Consider the following 22,089-nt stretch of genomic DNA (forward strand, 5'->3'; position numbering starts at 1 on the left):
CTACCAGATGCGGTGTAATGCTGACAAATGTAAGGTTTGGGGGCTAGGTAAAGATGAGATAGATGGTGTAGATTGTTAAGAGTATTAAATTATTTGCAGGTGGTAAGCTCTCCCAGAGCTGGCACTGCTCTCCAGCCTGGGATGTTGATTGGTTAGTCTTCAACTGCCTCCCAACATGGTAGTGAGGTCCTGAGGTGACGTGCAGTGAGGAACGTGGAAAGCTTCCTGAATTGGCACATGGTATGCCTCCCTTTCAAACCAGCAGCTGGCACAAATGTTCCAGCTAACATCAGAATAGTGGATGAAGCCCACACTAAAATGTAAGTGGTATAGTAAATGGACACCCCCCCTCCCTTTTGACACTGAACAGTTGGGAGGGGGGGGGGGAGAAAGTGTGGCTTATAGTTCTATTGCTACAGAATCTTTTGCCATAAGCCAGTGGCAGTGCCTATTGGCACTTGCTATTCAGAATCTCCCCCTTGCATAGTTAATTAAAAACGAAATGCTGTAGACAAGCTTAAATTTTGAAGGGGGCAACATTTTTGTTGCCATCAAAGCACATCAAAGATGCTCTGAGCTAACTTCCCCTAGTCATTAGTGAATGGTGGCCAGTAACTCTCTAGTAGGAACTTTGCCATTAGAATCCATGCAGAAAGTGTGCACTTTTGCTGTATCTGCCAGTTTGCTAGAAATTGAAATTGGCATACTTGCTCAGCAACTACTTGGCCTCTTGTACCATGTTACTCAACCATAACATAACCACCACACCACCCATTCTTCTAAAGTAACATCCCATATGATAAACTTCTGCTTTTAATAAATATTTATAATTTTAATATTAGTTGGCTTGCATGGTGTTAATCATTCCTTTGGCAGAACTGAACAAGTCTGGTGATAACTGGAGAGAATATGGCCTTGTATAGTTGCTAGTGTAAATATTACTAAATTTAGTAAAATCACATTGTCTTGGTAGTATAGTTGGGTTAATTATGAATTTTCAGACTAAAAAGCTTGGTACATAATTAAACAGAATAAATGTCCCCCTAGTAGTAAGCAGTGGTTGCAAAAGAATAATAATTTGTATATATAAATTTTGTATTGCTTTTATTCAATGTTATACATGGTTGTTAAATTAGTTTGTTTGCAATGTTCCAGAAAAATGTTCATGACTAAAGTTGTTGGAAAATAAAATTTGTGTAGGATGTTGACTTGAAATGACTAGCTATGTTTGTAATAAAGATGGGACAACAAGATACTTAGTGTGCCATTTAAAACGGCAACTGTTAAACTGGTGGTACAGGTATGAACAAAATAACATTGCTATGCAAATAACTTTTTAGTAATATTTACTGTTCACATGACAGGTTGTGGAAGGTCCTGGCAACAGCTGCAGGAAAATACTTGCAGATCTACAGTAAGTAGTGTTGTGTACATTGGAATTAGAGGGTAGAAGTTAATTGCTAAAAACCTATTAAATATTAGGGTATGGAAGTCTAGGCTTAGGCTAGTGGGTACCATATCTGTAAGTTTAGTCCTTTCAGGAATGTGTTGAATAGAATGGTATGTTGAAATTGTAATGTGGGGCATTAGATCTTAAACAGCATAGTTGAGGGTGTTTTAATAATAATTTTAATGAAATATAAATCTTGTTTAGTTAACATTAAATGTATGTTAAATAAGCTTTAATCTATAAATGTATAACACTGTTAAGGGTAATAGTCAAAGTTAATGGCAGGAAAAGTTTTGTCCTAAGTGATGGTATTTTTCCCTTGAAAGTAAAAAAAATATTCAATGTTTACTTTAGCTTGGTTTTAAATTTATATAGTTTTCCAGAATGTGGTTTGCAAAGTCCAGAAGTCCCTCTGTCAGTTGTAAGAATTGCTTAAACAGAATCAGGCGAGTTGTAGTAAAGGTTAATCTGAATAGATTTGCATAAAAGTAAAAAAAAATAGTAATAACTTAAACAATATAGCATTGGCTAAAGATAAATGTAAATTGCCATTGACGTGCAGTTGTGGATAGTTTCTCAAATGACATTTACTGAAACTTTGCAAATTGATGCCATATATATTTATATTGCTAAATTAGATCTTTACTACTGCTACTAGAATATGTAGGAAAGGTAAATTCCTTGAAGAAATTTTTTCCATCTGAATTTGTAAAGTACAGTATTGAATGCTAATTTGAAAAGTAAAGAAAGATTAGCTTTGATCTGATCTAATCAGATCTGATTAGATCTGAAACTAATTTGTTGAAATATTTTTTAGGTGAAAGTGATTATGATGCATGGACTGGCTTGGAGTGAGGCTCCTTTACTCTGCAAAAGTGGGTGAGTTTGAATTTGATGTTTTAGCTATATCAATGACCTAATCTTAATTCTCTTATCTAGTCCATTTATAGGTGTGTAACCATGTCCTACTGTTACAACCCACAGGGGATGATGCAGTTTGTACTGATCCTACCCCATTTCATAAAAGGGGACCAGGCAGTCCTGCAGATTTCCCTGGCTTGGCTTTTTCAGAGCTTTGCTCTACTACCCATCTAATAGATGGACTAGATTTGCATAGGGACCCTTAACAATGGTTACATTGTTAATTCTCACAGGGCTTGTTTGCTGAATGGGTGGATGCATCTAAAACTTTAGTGCCTGGCATGCATTGTACAGTGCTTTCAGTAAAGCATATGTACAATGTGTTGATGGCACTACAGTGGTGGATGTAATGCACCCATTCAGGGAACAAGCTCTGCAATAAAACCAGAGGAAGGGATAGGCCTTGCTGAGCCTATCTTAAAAGATAGGATGTTAGGATTTTTTGGGCTTATTATTAGGCATAGATGATAATAAAAGTAGTGTCCCTGTTTAATGTTTAATTTTCTTTTACAGGTGATTGTCTCTGGAGTTGTCTTGGCCTTTTGGATCTTCTGTTCATCTAGGAGCATCTGTCCCACAACCTGAAACAGTAATAAATATTAGATGTATTATAAATACTATATGTAAAACTTATTAAATAAAACAATTTTAATGAAACTACTTTATATACCTTATCCTGAAATTATGCTGGAAATTGTTTACTACTATTGATGCAATGTTTAAACATCTGAAATTTTTTTACTTTCAGAATAGGTGTAAATTTTACAAAGTACTTATTTGTAACTTGTTACATAGGTGCATGCAAAATGCATTGAAAAGATGTAAAAGTGGACTACCTATTAAATTTACATAAACTAACAAATATTGCAAATTAGTCTGAAATATTAAAGTGGAAGAAACTAGTCAATATTTTAGTTTCCATATTTGAAAATAAATTTAAAGCTATGCAACACCTAAGCTTTGTACAAATTATGATTAAATTAACTAAAGATCACTTAAATTTACAAAACATTAGAAAAGTGACACTGAAGCATCTATACAACATGGTTTTCACAGTCTTTGGTAACTTAAATTTAATCAAAGCTCTTAAATGATTTGTCTGCCAAACTTTGGATATTCTGAAATATTTTACCTAGATTAAAACAATCATTGTTTGAAAGGGCAAAACAGATTACTGTCAATTAGTTTGACCTAACATCTGCAAGGTCCTGAAGGAATGGAATTTTTTTGTAAAACTTTGTTTGCTAAAAACAAACCCTGCCTAATGAACCTGCTCATTTTTTTTAGAAATGGTAATTGGCTATTAAAACAATGGCCTTTGGTAATGTTGCAAAGTACCAAATGAAAGACCAAGAAGCAACAAACAGGTACATGGTAGAAAGGACAAAAGAATAGTTATGAGGACCCTTTCATTTGTTAAAGAAATGACAGCATTCTTCCCCAGTCATACCACAAGGGGTCTTAACCCTTGTCATATACATCACTGACATTAATCTAAATATTACCAACCACAAAAATTGCCGATAATATGTTATAAAAAAAAAGTAAAGAATATAATATTGAGGCCTTAATGCAGATCTCTAACTCTACAAATAGTAACAAGACTGGCAATTTCTTAATATAAAACGGATTTTTTTCTAAGACCTTGCACGTGAGCCAGAACAATCCATATCACAACTACCACATTAAAATGAAACAACAATGAAGGTAAGGTAATTACCAAAAGAAGGCACCAAACCGGGAAGGCCATGTAGCACCATCAAAGTGCGAAATAATCAGAGGGCGCTAAATATCACCAAGAATGCCAATACGAGAACAAAAACGCACAAGGCGAACGATATCAAAAGTATCCGATTCACCTAGAATTCTATCGAGGGACAAGTGACTGCGAGGGACGGTCGGAAAGCAAGACACACGCTCGTCCTGGAAGTCAGGACATTCAACAAGGATATGCACAACTGTAAGAGGGAATACGCAATTCGGACAATAAGGAGCAGGGCGGCGCTCCATTAAGTGACCGTGGGTTAAGCGGGTATGACCAACCCACAGCCGTGCCAAAGCAGTGTCCCACCGCCGGTTACGGTGGTAGGAGGAAGGCCACGGGGACACACTAAGTTTGAGAGTACGCAGCTTGTTACCAACCACAGAGGACCAACAACCCTGCCAACGGGGAAGAATGAATAACAGGATAAAAGTCGGAATAAGGAATACCTTTACGGGAGATGGGACAAGAACGAATAGCTTCCTTAGCGGCAGCATCCGCACGCTCATTGAAACACCAATATGGCTGGGAACCCAGCAAAACTCTACTGATTTAAATTTACTAGAAATAAGAAACAGCCAATGTTGAATCTCAATGACCACCGGATGGACAGGATTAAAGGACCCTAGAGCCATGAGGGCACTACGAGAATCAACTACAACCACAAAGGAGGAATGAGAATGAGAAAGCAAGAGACTTAGAGCATCGAGAATAGCATAAAGTTCTGCCGTAAAGACGCTAGCCTCCGAAGGGAGGCGACACATGTAAGTACGGTCAGGAAAAACAACAGAGTAGCCCACACCATCCACAGACTTAGACCCATCAGGGAAGATGGAAATAGAGTGGGAGTGCGAAGAAAAGTGCTCAAGGAAGAGCCTTTTCAGAATTGTAGAAGGGGTAAAGGCTTTAATAATACAAGTCAAGGACGTAGAAAACTTGGGAAGGGGGACTCTCCACGGAGGTAATGAAGGAACAATACGAGGAGAAACATTAGAAATATGAACAGAAAGAGAATCCTGTAAGCAAGATAACTGGACAGAAAGTGGGAGACAATGAAGAGGAACAGGAACCACAGGAGGAGGAAAAGTCAATGCACGACAGAGGCGAGAGGAAGGATGTTGGAAGGACCGCGCAAGATAGCGAAGACAGTAGCGATCACGGCAGTCCTGAAGAGAGAGAAAGCCAGTGTCAACATACAAACTAAGGGCGGGAGTCGAACGAAAGCCACCAGAGCCGAGACGCAACCCAGTATGGTGCAAAGCATCAAGATGGCGAAGAGTAGAAGGAGAAGCAGAAGAGTATGCAGGGCAACCATAATTGAGTTTAGACAGGACGAGAGAGGAGTGCAAATAGAGGAGCGTGCGCCTATCCGCTCCCCAAGAAGTATGGGACAAAACCTTAAGGAGGTTAAGGGCCTTAGAGCATTCAACTCGGAGGCAAGAGATATGGGCTGACCAAGACAAACGAGTGTCAAAGACTAACCCCAAAAGCTTCACAGAATCCCTGTACACAATGAGATGACCATAAAGCAACAACAATGAAGTAAAGGTCCTTTCAGTAAGAATCTATCATTCACTGAAAGTTGCTGCAGTTAAAAATAAAAGAAAATACAAGTCCCTAGAAATAAACAAGCAACCTTTTTGACTAAGGAAAAGAAGGTAGTTATTCTACTGTATAAATCTAAGTATTCACTTAGATAACTGTATCCAAGCATAGAGGTTCCCCCCCCCCTTCCCTTTCAGAAAAACATCTACTTTCGAAAAAGTTTAACATTGGCCAACAAAAATGATTCCAGAACTAAATTGCCTAATACCAGGAACAACTGAGAGCCATGACAAACACTGCAACCCTCTCCTACCCCCAAGTCTTATGCTATTTATGATCCAAGGTAATTTGAGATACTATACTCTACTTCCTACAGACGAGTCTAGTGAGAGGGTGATCTCCTGGCGATTAAATTGAAGCACGATACAGGTGTCAACGAACATCAGTCAGCCCACTTGTCAGCACAGTGGATAACTAATGACATCATAATCTGCAGTGTTGTATGCCTCCCTGTGGCCATTTAAATCAATAAAACACAGGGTTGTGGCAATGTTTACAGCATAAGGCAAGGTATAGAGGATTCCTGGAATGCCATGTAATGTGTAGTCCTTGAATGTGCTTTAGGCAACCAAATTGAATAACAACATTTCTGGTGTTCGGCTATATAATCCGAGTTTCTCATTCGGTATAATGTTTTAAACCTAAATAGGATTTCACTTTAAAGGTCAATTTATTTGGAAAGTGCTAACCAGATTCCAAATTACTGAGCTCTGAAAGTACTACAAGGCAAGTTTAACCGAATGAGTGTTTGCCTATCCATACCCCCATGAGGTATGTGACAACACTGAATAAAGAAAGGGTCTTTGAGCATTCACCGCGCAGGTATTTGACATGACCAATATAGCCAAGTGTTAAAGATCATTCTAAGCAGTTCTGCACAATCCATATACTATCAATTAATATAATTGTACAATGGTGCTTGGTGGATGATATTTCCTATTAAAACTCATTGGACAACTGTTTGTATTAGACATTTTAAACCTACAAATGGTAGCCCTAGATATCGCACTACAGTATTAATTACAAGATGAACAATGTAAAATCAATACCACAACAGCAAAGGATGACGCCTTTTCAACAACCGACAAACACACAGGTCTAACACCAGCCATCCCGAGAGAGGACGTCCCAAGCATGTACACCCCACAACTTTACATCACCTTTGCTACCTCACGCGAGCACGCAACAGCATGAGGATGCCATACTCCCAAACCAACTCCATGCACTTTGAGGCTTTAACAACTCAACATTTAAAAAGTTGATTTAAAAAATCAAACACCTGAATTTTTCAATAATTAAATTTACTAGGGAAATGCACACCAAGCCATGAAACTTACAATGAAGATGAACAAACTACACACAACTGTCACCAAACTACCACATACCACCCCCCTCTCACTCCTGCCCTCCCTCCTTAGGTGCTCTGATTGGCTGAGCACCTGAGCCACCACCACTCACCTCTTGTTGTGAGAGCCTGAAGCATGTTTGGTTGCACTTTAAAAGTTCCCGAGTGTACTCGCCTAATTGTGAGTACCGCCTGCCCGGTTCACCATTTTGTTTTTCAATCTACCTCAATTTACCCCTTTACAGTCAAATATTATGCAAAATTCTGTTTAAGACTTGTCCCTTCTTAACTTAAATAACTGCTTTGGCCATCTGCAATCTTTCTAGGTGGGTAAAAATGACTCTTGAGGCCAGAAAGGACTTATCAGACGGCGATCATAACAATACGGTACACACACAAAATCACAACCTGATATACACCAAGCAGAAAATCCACTGGAGCTGTGAGGCGACGTAAACCCTTGCCCAAGGCACTGGCAGCTGCATACTCTACCACAGTATATTACTGACTTTGTAAAAGTCTTACAACCGGATTTCCCCATAAATCACAGCAAGTTTTGAGGCCACTCCTTGAGTCAACGTCTTACGTAAGACCTACAAGCACTCAGGTGAAGGCTAAAGCAGTTCAACACCATACGCCCCAACTTCAAATACACAGTTGAGAGGCGGGACCAAAACGTGATTTTCTGTGTGTGCCTGAAGTTGGGGCATACGGTCTTGCTTCACCCTTCACTTCCCCTCCATAGGGGCAAAGACAGAATGACACGAGGGGAAAAATTGGTAACACAAACTGAAAGAGCATTTTGTAAGAGAGACAACCGTACAGAAAGAGATAGGTGGTGAAGGAGAACAGGAACCACAGGATGGGTAAAGGTCAAGGCATGACGTAAGCAAGAGTGAGGGTGCTGTAAGGACCGTGCAAGGTGGAGAAGACAGTAGCGATCATGGCGATCCTGTAGAAACAGGACGCCAGTTTCAACATACAGGCTTAGGGTAGGTGTCGAAGGAAAGGTACCAGAGCTGAGCCGTAACCCAGTATGATGCAGTGTGTCCAGATGGTGAAGGGTAGAAGGAGAAGCAGACGAGTAAACAGGGCCATAATCGAGTTTAGACAGAACGAGAGAGGAATGTAAAGAGAGGAGCAGTGTCGATTAGCTCCCCAAGAAGTATGGGACATGACCTAAAGTTAGTTAAGGGCCTTAGAGCATTCAACTCGGACGTAAAAAATATGGGGCGACAAAGACAAACGAGTGTCAAAGATTAGCCCTAAAAGCTTTAGCAGATTCTTTGTACAAAAGGGGATGACCCCTGTTACCTAACAGTAAATAGGTATCTGGGAGTTAGCTGTTACAGGCTGCTTCCTAGGGGGGTGTGTGTGTGGGAGAAAAAAAAATTTAGTAGTTAACCACTGAACTGCTCTGTCTCCAAATAACACCCTGGTGCACAAGAAATAAATTCTTTCCAAAAATTTTGTTTCTCTTCTTATATTGTTAAAATGCAGTCTGATCACGGGGAAACTAAACAAAAAATATTGTATGTGACTTACTTTAGCTGCGATGGAGCTGGGAAGTTGAGCAAATTATGGGCGCTGAGCGTTGGAGCGATGGGGGTCTATCGGCCCCGCCACCCCGTGCGACGGCAGTTGCTGCGAATAAAATGTTGCGCAATTATTTTGAAGTTTCTCATTCATTTCTTCTTTTTTTTTGCTGTAATATTATTTAAAAGTGTGTAATTTGTGGAATTTATATAATTCAAAGTATAGAACATCGCTATGCTCAAAATTATGGGCCTCATATATGCGACATATTCTACAATCAAACAGTGTTTTTGCTGTTATTACACTATATACACACTTTGTATATACCCATCTACGTATGTATTCACCATAACGATCCACTATGTTGGTATGGTGAGCCCAAAAAACATGAGTGAGCTGCCACACCCTGCCAGTCCTCCCTCCCTCCTCCAACACATTACTCGCCAACATTCCTCCTCCCAAAATACTGTTATTGTGTTTATTACACTATTTACACACGTTATGTATAAGTATGTACATGTTTTATTCATGTACATACGTACATACTTGCCATCTCCTCACCTCTCTCTCTTGCCTACTTAATGCTCTTGCTTCCCTCATCTCATCACAATCGACTTTATAATGGTCCAGGACGGATCGAAATGTCGTCGTCTATTCAATTTCCAGTGTGTGGTTTGGTCAACAATGAAATCTTCATGCAAGATCTTATAAAGAAAACCCCTAGAACGAGTTTTGCAGATACGAAAGAGTTTTAAGGTGAGTAGGGGATGGTTTGAGAAATTTTGAAAAAAGACGTGGTATTCATAGTGTTGTGAGGCATGGCGAGGGTGCCAGCTCAGACAAAGTAGGGGCTGAAAGATTTGTTCGTGATTTTAAAGATTTTGTAGATACTGTATTGATGGATATATTCCACAACAAGTGTTTAATTGTGAGGAGACATGGCTATTCTGGAAAAAATTGCCGAAGAGGACATACATTACCCAAGAGGAGACGTCACTGCCCGGACACAAGCTAACTTGGGCTAACTTGTGTCAGGATAGGCTAATTCTTGTGCTGTGTGGCGATTTGAAAATTAAACCCTTGCTCGTGTATCATTCCGAAAATCCAAGAGTTTTAAAAAATATATAACGTGCAGAAAAACTGTGATGTAGAGTGGTTTGCCCTGCCATCAAAAATTATCTGCAAGAGAAAAGTTTGACACTAAAGGGCCTGCTTCTCGACAATGCTCCTGCTCATCCTCCAGACTTGGAGGATGCATTGTTGGGGCCACTTTTTTTTTTTAGGGATATTCCTGCATGGGCCCTAAGTTTCTGGCTAATGAACCAATGACATGAAGGAGGAGTTTTCAACCTACCTTGTGTTAGGTGTGCAGGGGTCAATAGGCTGAACATAATGTCAGGAGCAAAGGGGGGCGTTTGCCTCTTCAAACACAATTGTGACCATCTTCATCTCTTCGAACTATCCTAAATGCTCTCTTCACCTGTCTGACCAAATTGGGTGTCCAGACCACCTTTGAATCTGAAATTGTAAAATTAATAGTGATTTCAGAATATTCAGTCCATTTATACTAACAAAATTATATACAGTATACTGTAATTGAAATTTTACAGAATGATAAAGGCAATTTAGTAACTTTGTTAAAATGCACATGGGGGAAATACATGAAAGTAGGTTAATATGGTTTGTAAGGTTGATGGGAAATGTTTATTACTTTTATGATTTAAAAGATGTATAGCCCTAATACTCCATCCTGGGTGCATTCCACCAGGTAATGACCACAGCAAAAGTTTTCCACGAGGCTCTATTGTCACACAAACTTTTCACATTTTCAAACTTGATTCATCTTTTTCCCCCTCGTTCCAGGGGTTTTCTTTAAAAGGTCTTCATGCAAATGCCTTGGTTTCTCCTGCTAACTGTTTGTTGTGTATCCAAATTAATAAAAACTTTTCAACATCCTCAAGTGTTTGTGTTCTTTGTTTCGGGATTGTTGATATGCCTTTTGCCACTTTAACGCTCATAATGTCCTTTTTCTTAGCAAGTATAGTGCATATTGTTGACATAGATTTGTTGCACTGCCTAGCTAGTTCAACAACCTGTGCACCGTTTTGACGTTTATGAATGCTCTCTTGTTTTTCCTCTATGGTCATTCTCACATGTGTTTTCTTGGCTTGAACCTTACCACTGGCTTTCTTGGGACTCATGGCAAGATATTTAATAACAAATTTTATGTTCAAATAGCCAAAAATCCCAAAACAAATGTAATGCTTTATAAAGAATTCAGGCACGATAGTTACTAGGCAGGAGACACTGGTAAACTGAGGTGCGATCACCATGCCACCACGCGCTAGGTCAGCCCATACGCATATCAACAAACTCATTTCCCGAGGCAAAGTTTGTAACCCGATTCAAATTTTTCGAAGAAATTAGGCTCGTAACCCGAAAAGTTCATAAATATTCATTTGTAAGCCGAGGTGACACTATATATAAGTAAAAAATTAAAATTTTGTAGATACACTGTGCTGTATTGATGGATACATTCCACAACAAGTGTTTAATTGTGAGGAGACATAGCTATTCTGGAAAAAATTGCCGAAGAGGACATACATTACCCAAGAGGAGACGTCACTGCCCGGACACAAGCTAACTTGGGCTAACTTGTGTCAGGATAGGCTAACTCTTGTGCTGTGTGGCGATTTGAAAATTAAACCCTTGCTCGTGTATCATTCCGAAAATCCAAGAGTTTTAAAAAATATATAACGTGCAGAAAAACTGTGATGTGGAGTGGTTTGCCCTGCCATCAAAAAATATCTGCAAGAGAAAAGTTTGACACTCAAGGTCCTGCTTCTCGACAATGCTCCTGCTCATCCTCCAGACTTGGAGGATGCATTGTTGGGGCCACTTTTTTTTTTTTAGGGATATTCCTACATGAGCCCTGAGTTTCTGGCTAATGTACCAATGACATGAAAGAGGAGTTTTCAACCTACCTTGTGTTAGGTGTGCAGAGGTCAATGGTTGAACATAATGTCAGGAGCAAAGGGGGGCGTTTGCCTTTTCGAACACAATTGCGACCATCTTCATCTCTTCGAACTATCCTAAATGCTCTCTTCACCTGTCTGACCAAATTGGGTGTCCAGACCACCTTTGAATCTGAAATTGTAAAATTAATAGCAATTTCAGAATATTCAGTCCATTTATACTAACAAAATTATACATACAGTACTGTAATTGAAATTTTACAGAATGATAAAGGCAATTTAGCAACTTTGTTAAAATGCACATGGGGGAAATACATGAAAATAGGTTAATATTGTTTGTAAGGTTGATGGGAAATGTTTATTACTTTTATGATTTAAAAGATGTATAGCCCTAATACTCCATCCTGGGTGCATTCCACCAGGTAATGACCACAGCAAAAGTTTTCCACGAGGCTCTATTGTCACACAAACTTTTCACATTTTCAAACTTGATTCATCTTTTTCCCCCTCGTTCCAGGGGTTTTCTTTAAAAGGTCTTCATGCAAATGCCTTGGTTTCTCACAAATGATGGCCTCTGAAATGCTATCACCTGCTAACTCCTTGTTGTGTATCCAAATTAATAAAAACTTTAACATCCTCAAGTGTTTGTGTTCTTTGTTTCGGGATTGTTGATATGCCTTTTGCCACTTTAATGCTCATAATGTCCTTTTTCTTAGCAAGTACAGTGCATATTGTTGACATAGATTTGTTGTACTGCCTAGCTAGTTCAACAACCTGTGCACCTTTTTGATGTTTATGAATGCTCTCTTGTTTTTCCTCTATGGTCATTCTCACATGTGTTTTCTTGGCTTGAACCTTACCACTGGCTTTCTTGGGACTCATGGCAAGATATATCATAACAAATTTTATGTTCAAATAGCCAAAAATCCCAAAACAAATGTAATGCTTTACAAAGAATTCAGGCGCGATACTTACTAGGCAGGAGACACTGGTAAACTGAGGCGCGATCACCATGCCACCACGCGCTAGGTCAGCCCATACGTATATCAACAAACTCCTTTCCCGAGGTAAAGTTTGTAACCCGATTCAAATTTTTCGAAGAAATTAGGCTCGTAACCCGAAAAGTTCATAAATATTCATTCGTAACCCGAAAAGTTCATAAATATTCATTCGTAAGCCGAGGTGTCACTATATATAACTAAAAAATTAAACTCAGGATTACTTTTAACCCCCACCCCTTTTGCTCTACTCCATCGCCACCTACCTTCACCCCCCTCTATGATGTACTCTTCCATAGACACCTACCTTTGCCCCCCTCCTCCCCTCTACTCCTCCATCATCACCTACCTTCATACCCCCTCCCTTCTCCTCCTCCTCCGTCACCTTCCTTTCACCCTCCTCTATGATGTACTCTTCCATAGACACCTACGTTCACTGCATATAATGCTCCCCTCTACTCCTCCATCGTCACCTACTTTCACCCCCCCCCTCCGCTCTACTCCTCCAGGGTCGCAGACAATTTCACGAGCGTGAGAACTACGAGTTCTCTAACCACTCTCACACTCCTACTCTCTCACCAGTAAGGGGGAGGGAAGGAGGGAGGAAATGAAGGAAGAAAGGTTGGGGAGAAAGAATAGGCAGGGGGGAGGAGGGCCTAGATACATTTCTTCCATATAGATAGGTAGACTGAGGGAGAACTGCTTGCCAAGAGCCCTATCAGACAGGCTTCCTATTCCTCAACCCTCCCTAATATGCCACATCCTGGTCAGGACAACTTGCTCGATTGTTATTCTTGGTGTGACTCGAGAACTGACCTTGAGGCGGGGCATGGGCATAGATTATCTCCCTGGGGCACGCACCTCCCTGCCCCAGCTCTCTCTCTCTCTCACATAATCTATCAAGGGTCTAACATGAGGTCATTGTGCCTACCAGAAGTGTATATGTCCAAGGCTGGCCACCTGTCTGGACCATTCAAATGTATAAACATGTAATTAGCACTTGGAAAACTATCTCTAGTATCCTAGGAACTAAACAACACTCACATAACCAAATAAAACTCTACAAGGATGGGGATATACCGTCAACTGATTTAGAAATGGCAAATGAATTTAATAGTTTCTTTTCATCGGTTGGTGCTAATCTTGCCACAGTAAAATTCCACAGACTCAGACACATATTAACACATATCTCTCAGGCAGCTATCCAAACTCTCTTCTCCTTTCACCAATCAGCCCGGCAGATGTTGTGTCCATCATACACTCTCTAAAAACCAAGGCAGGGAACACCAGTGAAATTCCGTCCATTGTGTACAAGAGAGCCTCCCATGCCCTTGCCCCCACCCATAGCACTACTGTTCAACAAATCTATAGAGTGTCACACCTTCCCTGATATCCTCAAAAAAGCAAGAGTATCGCCAGTCCATAAAGGAGGCAATCCGGCGGACATAAACAATTATAGACCAATATCAAATCTACCCATTCTATCAAAAATATTTGAAAAAATTATTTACAAACAGCTCTATTCCTACCTCGTAAAATTCGACATACTCAGCCCCTGCCAGTTTGGCTTCCGGTCCCAAAAGAGCACCAACGATGCAATCATTAGTCTCCTTGACGTTATCTACTCAGCCCTTGACAAAAATGAGTTTCCGATTGGACTCTTCATTGACCTAAGAAAAGCCTTTGATACTGTTAATCACAACTACCTCTTACTTAAACTCCAGCATTATGGAATCCGAGGCCTTGCCCTTGACTACATCCGATCCTATCTTAGTGACAGACACCAATATGTAACCATCAATGATACAACTTCTTCCACTCTACCAATTACCGTTGGAGTGCCACAGGGCAGCATCTTAGGACCTCTTCTATTTCTTATATATATAAACGAACTGCCTAATGTCTCTAATATTCTCAAACCTATATTGTTTGCTGACGATACTACCCTTATCTATTCAAACCTCAACTCACATACACTAAATAATGTTGTGAATAATGAATTAAAAAAAGTCCACTTATGGATGTCAACGAACAAACTAACATTAAACATCGAAAAGACTTACTACATCTTATTTGGAAGCAAATCATCAAATGCAATTCAGCTACAGATAGACAACATTAGCATCAGTAATAAAAATGATGGCAAGTTTCTTGGCCTATTCCTAGACAAGAGACTCAACTTCAGCACCCACATTCAACACATAACTAAGAAAGTCTCTAAGACAGTTGGTATACTCTCCAAAATCAGATATTATGTTCCTAACTCTGCTCTCCTCTCACTATATTATGCACTAATCTACCACTATCTTAATTATGGTATCTGTGCATGGGGGTCTACCACTGCAAATCACCTTAAGCCCATCATCACACAGCAAAAATCTGCTATCAGAATAATAACTAACTCTGCTTTCAGACAACACTCAGCTCCCTTGTTTAAATCCCTAAACTTGCTAAATATTAACTCCCTCCACACATTCTCTTGTGTCAACTACATTTACAAAACCCTGTTCTTAAATGCAAACCATGCTCTGAAACTCTCCCTGGACAGATGTAATAGGACCCATTATCACCACACCAGAAATAAATCTCTCTTTGATATCCCCAGGGTCAAACTTAATCTGTGTAAACACTCTATGCAAATTAAGGGATCTAGTCTATGGAACTCACTCCCTAGTGAATTGAAAAACTGTAAAACTTTTGCCTTATTTAAAAGCAAAACCAAAAAGTACCTAACTTCATCTTCTTAGTTTCCTACACTGAGCTTTAAATTTGCTCTGTACCTAGTGTTACCCAATCTCCTAATTTTTATGTAATATCAAACAACCTTATCATTGTGTTCATTGCTGTCTTCTTTTATGTGCTAGCTATATGCTGTATTGTGACTACCAATTTTTGTCAACTACCATTCAAGCTGTCATTGCAATCAATCTTATATTGTTTCTGCTGTATTGTGCCTACCAATTTTTGTCAACTACCATTCAAGCTGTCATTGCAATCAATCTTAGCTACCTATGTGCTTTAATATACTGTACCTACAATTTTCTCTCATCTTTTTTTCATTTCATGTAACTGTTATCATTATTTTGTCTATAAATTTTGCAAGTATTTACCTCCTTAAAATTTTCTTAGATTAAAGACCTGCCCGAAATGCTGCGCGTGCTAGTGGCTTTACAAGACTGTAATTACCATATTTGTATCCTCACATTCCTTATGTACATTCTTGTATATGCATAAATAAATAAAATAAATAAATAGTCTATTAAAATTATATATAATGCTACAATTATAAATTAATTTGTTCATGGTCATTCATTTATCAGTATTTTAATATGAAGTATATATACGCATGTATGTATACGTTGACGTACACATATATGATTATGTGTATGGAATGATTATGATTATGTGTAATCATATATGATTATATCTAATGGAATGCATTAGTAAGTGATGTGGTGGAGGCTGACTCCATACACAGGTTCAAGTGTAGATATGATAGAGCCTAATAGGCTCAGGAATAGGCTATTTCTTATATATATAAACGATCTGCCTAATGTCTCTAATATTCTCAAACCTATACTGTTTGCTGACGATACTACTCTCATCTATTCAAACCTCAACCCACATACACTAAATAATGTTGTGAATAATGAATTAAAAAAAGTCCACTTATGGATGTCAACGAACAAACTAACATTAAACATCGAAAAGACTTACTACATCTTATTTGGAAGCAAATCATCAAATGCAATTCAGCTACAGATAGACAACATTAACATCAGTAATAAAGATGATGGCAAGTTTCTTGGCCTATTCCTAGACAAGAGACTCAACTTCAGCACCCACATTCAACACATAACTAAGAAAGTCTCTAAGACAGTTGGTATACTCTCCAAAATCAGATATTATGTTCCTAACTCTGCTCTCCTCTCACTATATTATGCACTAATCTACCCCTATCTTAATTATGGTATCTGTGCATGGGGGTCTACCACTGCAAATCACCTTAAGCCCATCATCACACAGCAAAAATCTGCTATCAGAATAATAACTAACTCTGCTTTCAGACAACACTCAGCTCCCTTGTTTAAATCCCTAAACTTGCTAAATATTAACTCCCTCCACACATTCTCTTGTGTCAACTACATTTACAAAACCCTGTTCTTAAATGCAAACCATGCTCTGAAACTCTCCCTGGACAGATGTAATAGGACCCATTATCACCACACCAGAAATAAATCTCTCTTTGATATCCCCAGGGTCAAACTTAATCTGTGTAAACACTCTATGCAAATTAAGGGATCTAGTCTATGGAACTCACTCCCTAGTGAATTGAAAAACTGTAAAACTTTTGCCTTATTTAAAAGCAAAACCAAAAAGTACCTAACTTCATCTTCTTAGTTTCCTACACTGAGCTTTAAATTTGCTCTGTACCTAGTGTTACCCAATCTCCTAATTTTTATGTAATATCAAACAACCTTATCATTGTGTTCATTGCTGTCTTCTTTTATGTGCTAGCCATATGCTGTATTGTGACTACCAATTTTTGTCAACTACCATTCAAGCTGTCATTGCAATCAATCTTATATTGTTTCTGCTGTATTGTGCCTACCAATTTTTGTCAACTACCATTCAAGCTGTCATTGCAATCAATCTTAGCTACCTATGTGCTTTAATATACTGTACCTACAATTTTCTCTCATCTTTTTTTCATTTCATGTAACTGTTATCATTATTTTGTCTATAAATTTTGCAAGTATTTACCTCCTTAAAATTTTCTTAGATTAAAGACCTGCCCGAAATGCTGCGCGTGCTAGTGGCTTTACAAGACTGTAATTACCATATTTGTATCCTCACATTCCTTATGTACATTCTTGTATATGCATAAATAAATAAAATAAATAAATAGTCTATTAAAATTATATATAATGCTACAATTATAAATTAATTTGTTCATGGTCATTCATTTATCAGTATTTTAATATGAAGTATATATACGCATGTATGTATACGTTGACGTACACATATATGATTATGTGTATGGAATGATTATGATTATGTGTAATCATATATGATTATATCTAATGGAATGCATTAGTAAGTGATGTGGTGGAGGCTGACTCCATACACAGGTTCAAGTGTAGATATGATAGAGCCTAATAGGCTCAGGAATAGGCTATTTCTTATATATATAAACGATCTGCCTAATGTCTCTAATATTCTCAAACCTATACTGTTTGCTGACGATACTACTCTCATCTATTCAAACCTCAACCCACATACACTAAATAATGTTGTGAATAATGAATTAAAAAAAGTCCACTTATGGATGTCAACGAACAAACTAACATTAAACATCGAAAAGACTTACTACATCTTATTTGGAAGCAAATCATCAAATGCAATTCAGCTACAGATAGACAACATTAACATCAGTAATAAAGATGATGGCAAGTTTCTTGGCCTATTCCTAGACAAGAGACTCAACTTCAGCACCCACATTCAACACATAACTAAGAAAGTCTCTAAGACAGTTGGTATACTCTCCAAAATCAGATATTATGTTCCTAACTCTGCTCTCCTCTCACTATATTATGCACTAATCTACCCCTATCTTAATTATGGTATCTGTGCATGGGGGTCTACCACTGCAAATCACCTTAAGCCCATCATCACACAGCAAAAATCTGCTATCAGAATGATAACTAACTCAGCTTTCAGACAACACTCAGCTCCCTTGTTTAAATCCCTAAACTTGCTAAATATTAACTCCCTCCACACATTCTCTTGTGTCAACTACATTTACAAAACCCTGTTCTTAAATGCAAACCATGCTCTGAAACTCTCCCTGGACAGATGTAATAGGACCCATTATCACCACACCAGAAATAAATATCTCTTTGATATCCCCAGGGTCAAACTTAATCTGTGTAAACACTCTATGCAAATTAAGGGACCTAGTCTATGGAACTCACTCCCTAGTGAATTGAAAAACTGTAAAACTTTTGCCTTATTTAAAAGCAAAACCAAAAAGTACCTAACTTCATCTTCTTAGTTTCCTACACTGAGCTTTAAATTTGCTCTGTACCTAGTGTTACCCAATCTCCTAATTTTTATGTAATATCAAACAACCTTATCATTGTGTTCATTGCTGTCTTCTTTTATGTGCTAGCCATATGCTGTATTGTGACTACCAATTTTTGTCAACTACCATTCAAGCTGTCATTGCAACCAATCTTATATTGTTTCTGCTGTATTGTGCCTACCAATTTTTTTGTCAACTACCATTCAAGCTGTCATTGCAATCAATCTTAGCTACCTATGTGCTTTAATATACTGTACCTACAATTTTCTCTCATCTTTTTTTCATTTCATGTAATCTGTTATCATTTTTTGTCTATAATTTTGCAAGTATTTACCTCCTTAAAATTTTCTTAGATTAAGGACCTGCCCGAAACGCTGCGCGTGCTAGTGGCTTTACAAGACTGTAATTACCATATTTGTATCCTCACATTCCTTATGTACATTCTTGTATATGCATAAATAAATAAAATAAATAAAGAGCCCGAGCTCAACCCCAGCAAGCACAATTAGGCGAGTATATGAACGAATGCACATGTACACTTTCAAATGAATTAAGATACCTTGAGATACACAATGACTTAGTTTAAATAGTTTAAACACATTATGGTACTGATTTTGACATGCTGATGTCTGGAAGGGAGAGGGGGTGTGGGGGGTTATTGTCTGAGGTGGAGGACCAGAGGAGGGGGTCAGTGGAAGGATGGTGGCTGGAGGGATGCCATTGTTCTAATGGTTATGAAAACAATTATTGATGGCAGGAATTCAGTGGGTGTGTACTTCACCCGCACCATCACCATACTGTGCCCTGCTACAACCCCCCCCCCCCCACTCCACCCATGCTGTGTGGGGCGTATTACACATTATGGGATAACTGACTGTCTGTCCATTCCTGTCTGCTCGTTATGCTGCCCTTCCTTTTGAAAATTGTCTGCTTTATCGACTTCCTTCAAGACCACACGTTAGCCTCTTATCACGCCCTCTTACCACTCTCAGGGAGCCGGCTCTTCTATACAATAGTTACCACTCAGTCCCCAAGGTGAAAGAGTGTCCGGACATATGACTTGTTACGTGTACTTATTTGCGATTCGTTTGGGCTGTCACGTGTGGTGATTAGTGTTGGATAAGGCTAGGCCAGGTCAGGTCAGACTAGGCCAGGTTAGACTAGGCTAGGTAAGGCTAGGCCAGGTCAGGTCTGGTCAGGTCTGGTCAGGTCTGGCTAGGCCAGGTCAGGCCAGGCTAGGCAGGGTGAGAGAAGTAAAGCGGCAGGTACTTACGTTTCCGAGAAAGTAGCGGCGGTAGTATATTGTTGATTTAGATTCGACGACATCCTGAAGCTAGTAGGTGGCGTCCTCATCGCTCTCGAACTTCTTGTTGTTGTAGGGGATACGAGGCACACCCAATATCCCCCTTACATTGATCACATTGCACACTAATATTTTTACTATTTCGGACACCAGATTTGTCTGTTTCGTAGATGTATAATTGTTCAATATTAAAACCACAATAGAATGCTCTAAGTACTTTCGTATATTAATACATCTTCAGAAGGAATGGTTCGCTCTGAACATGTATTAATATAAGAAAGTACTAAAGGAAATTCCTGTTTCAATTCTTCCTCCGTGGTCTGACACTCTTATTATATATTGTATATACTGAATTATATATACTATGCTTATATAATGCAAATGCAAACCATGCTCTGAAACTCTCCCTGGACAGATGTAATAGGACCCATTATCACCACACCAGAAATAAATATCTCTTTGATATCCCTTCAAAATGATCTGCTACCAGAAATTTTAGCCAAATATCCCCAGTTTGCTAACTGTAGGTAGTAACTAAGTGATTGTAACCTATCCACCGCTGCCCACTGGATGGGGGGCGGTGTGCAGGACAAACATATAAATTTTGACACTAGCTCTCCACATATGTCAGTTGCTTAATTTAGAACCTGTACTTGAGGTCGATCTCGAACCCATTGTTGATGTGATGACTTATATTGAATTTTGTAACTAGCTCATCAAGATTGTAACTTGCTTAGCTAAATGAATTGTGGGGTTCAGTCCCTGAGCCCATTATGTGCCTCTGTAACCCTTTCCACTACCGCCCACAAAATGGGTATGGGGTGCATAATAAATGAACTAAACTAACTAACTAACTGATATCCCCAGGGTCAAACTTAATCTGTGTAAACACTCTATGCAAATTAAGGGACCTAGTTTATGGAACTCACTCCCTAGTGAATTGAAAAACTGTAAAACTTTTGCCTTATTTAAAAGCAAAACCAAAAAGTACCTAACTTCATCTTCTTAGTTTCCTACACTGAGCTTTAAATTTGCTCTGTACCTAGTGTTACCCAATCTCCTAATTTTTTTGTAATTTCAAACAACCTTATCATTGTGTTCATTGCTGTCTTCTTTTATGTGCTAGCCATATGCTGTATTGTGACTACCAATTTTTGTCAACTACCATTCAAGCTGTCATTGCAACCAATCTTATATTGTTTCTGCTGTATTATACCTACCAATTTTTTTGTCAACTACCATTCAAGCTGTCATTGCAATCAATCTTAGCTACCTATGTGCTTTAATATACTGTACCTACAATTTTCTCTCATCTTTTTTTCATTTCATGTAATCTGTTATCATTTTTTGTCTATAATTTTGCAAGTATTTACCTCCTTAAAATTTTCTTAGATTAAGGACCTGCCCGAAACGCTGCGCGTGCTAGTGGCTTTACAAGACTGTAATTACCATATTTGTATCCTCACATTCCTTATGTACATTCTTGTATATGCATAAATAAATAAATAAATAAATAAATAAATAATATATACTGAAATATTGTTACATTTAACGTATGAAACAAAGTATATATCTGTATTTTTAATAAAATATAAAACATTAATATTTATCAACGTATCTCTGTGAATTACATAATTTATCAGTATTGTACAGCCTGTGATCTCCACCTGCCTGGCCACTGATACCTAAGTAGCTTTCATGTGTCCGGACACCGGCGATAGGATTGTATTATTTAACTTTAAAGAGAGAGATATTTCTTGAAATGTTGTCACATTAACGTCTACATCTTCCTTCCTTCTGACATATAGATTTTAAGGTTAAATAGCATATATGGAAATAAATTACACAATTTATAGGCTGGTGTGAAGGGCTTCACACTCTTAGAGCAAGCCATCAAGAAACTGTACAGTATCAAATGCATATATCTTCGCTTTCACTTCAGTTATATTTATGACAAGTATTTAAAGTGTAGCTTATATTTCTGCCTTTCTGTTGACATAGAAAACTTTCGTTTATTACATTATCTAGATAAAATTAGCATTGATCTTCAAAAGGTTGTAGTTGTAACTTCCATTATAAACAACATTATTATTGCAAACAGTAGGAGTT

The 22,089-nt window shown here is 38.5% G+C and overlaps 1 protein-coding gene and 1 long non-coding RNA gene across 17 annotated transcripts in view; one reads left to right on the forward strand and one right to left on the reverse strand.

Moving 5' to 3' along the window:
- The window catches only part of LOC123745872 (rho family-interacting cell polarization regulator 2), a 287,993-nt gene extending 284,965 nt beyond the window's left edge, over positions 1-3,028 (forward strand). For 9 of the 16 annotated variants that reach the window (XM_069317522.1, XM_069317531.1, XM_069317530.1 and 6 more), the window contains 5 exons: positions 100-320; positions 1,365-1,414; positions 1,834-1,896; positions 2,268-2,329; positions 2,885-3,028. The gene's annotated coding sequence lies outside the window, so the exon portion shown is untranslated. Of the gene's footprint in view, positions 1-99; positions 321-1,364; positions 1,415-1,825; positions 1,897-2,267; positions 2,330-2,884 lie in introns of all 16 variants that reach the window. The other 7 variants (XM_069317523.1, XM_069317527.1, XM_069317524.1 and 4 more) reach the window with 7 other exon arrangements.
- LOC138359005 (uncharacterized) lies at positions 2,854-20,202 on the reverse strand. Its single transcript, XR_011225697.1, has 5 exons — positions 19,951-20,202; positions 11,604-11,766; positions 9,974-10,137; positions 8,629-8,727; positions 2,854-2,952 (listed from the first exon to the last, which is right to left on the reverse strand). It is a non-coding gene; the product is annotated as an uncharacterized lncRNA (long non-coding RNA).
- Between the last annotated feature and the right edge of the window lie 1,887 nt (positions 20,203-22,089).

Source organism: Procambarus clarkii, chromosome 88 (assembly GCF_040958095.1).
Source record: "Procambarus clarkii isolate CNS0578487 chromosome 88, FALCON_Pclarkii_2.0, whole genome shotgun sequence".
NCBI lineage: Eukaryota > Metazoa > Arthropoda > Malacostraca > Decapoda > Cambaridae > Procambarus > Procambarus clarkii.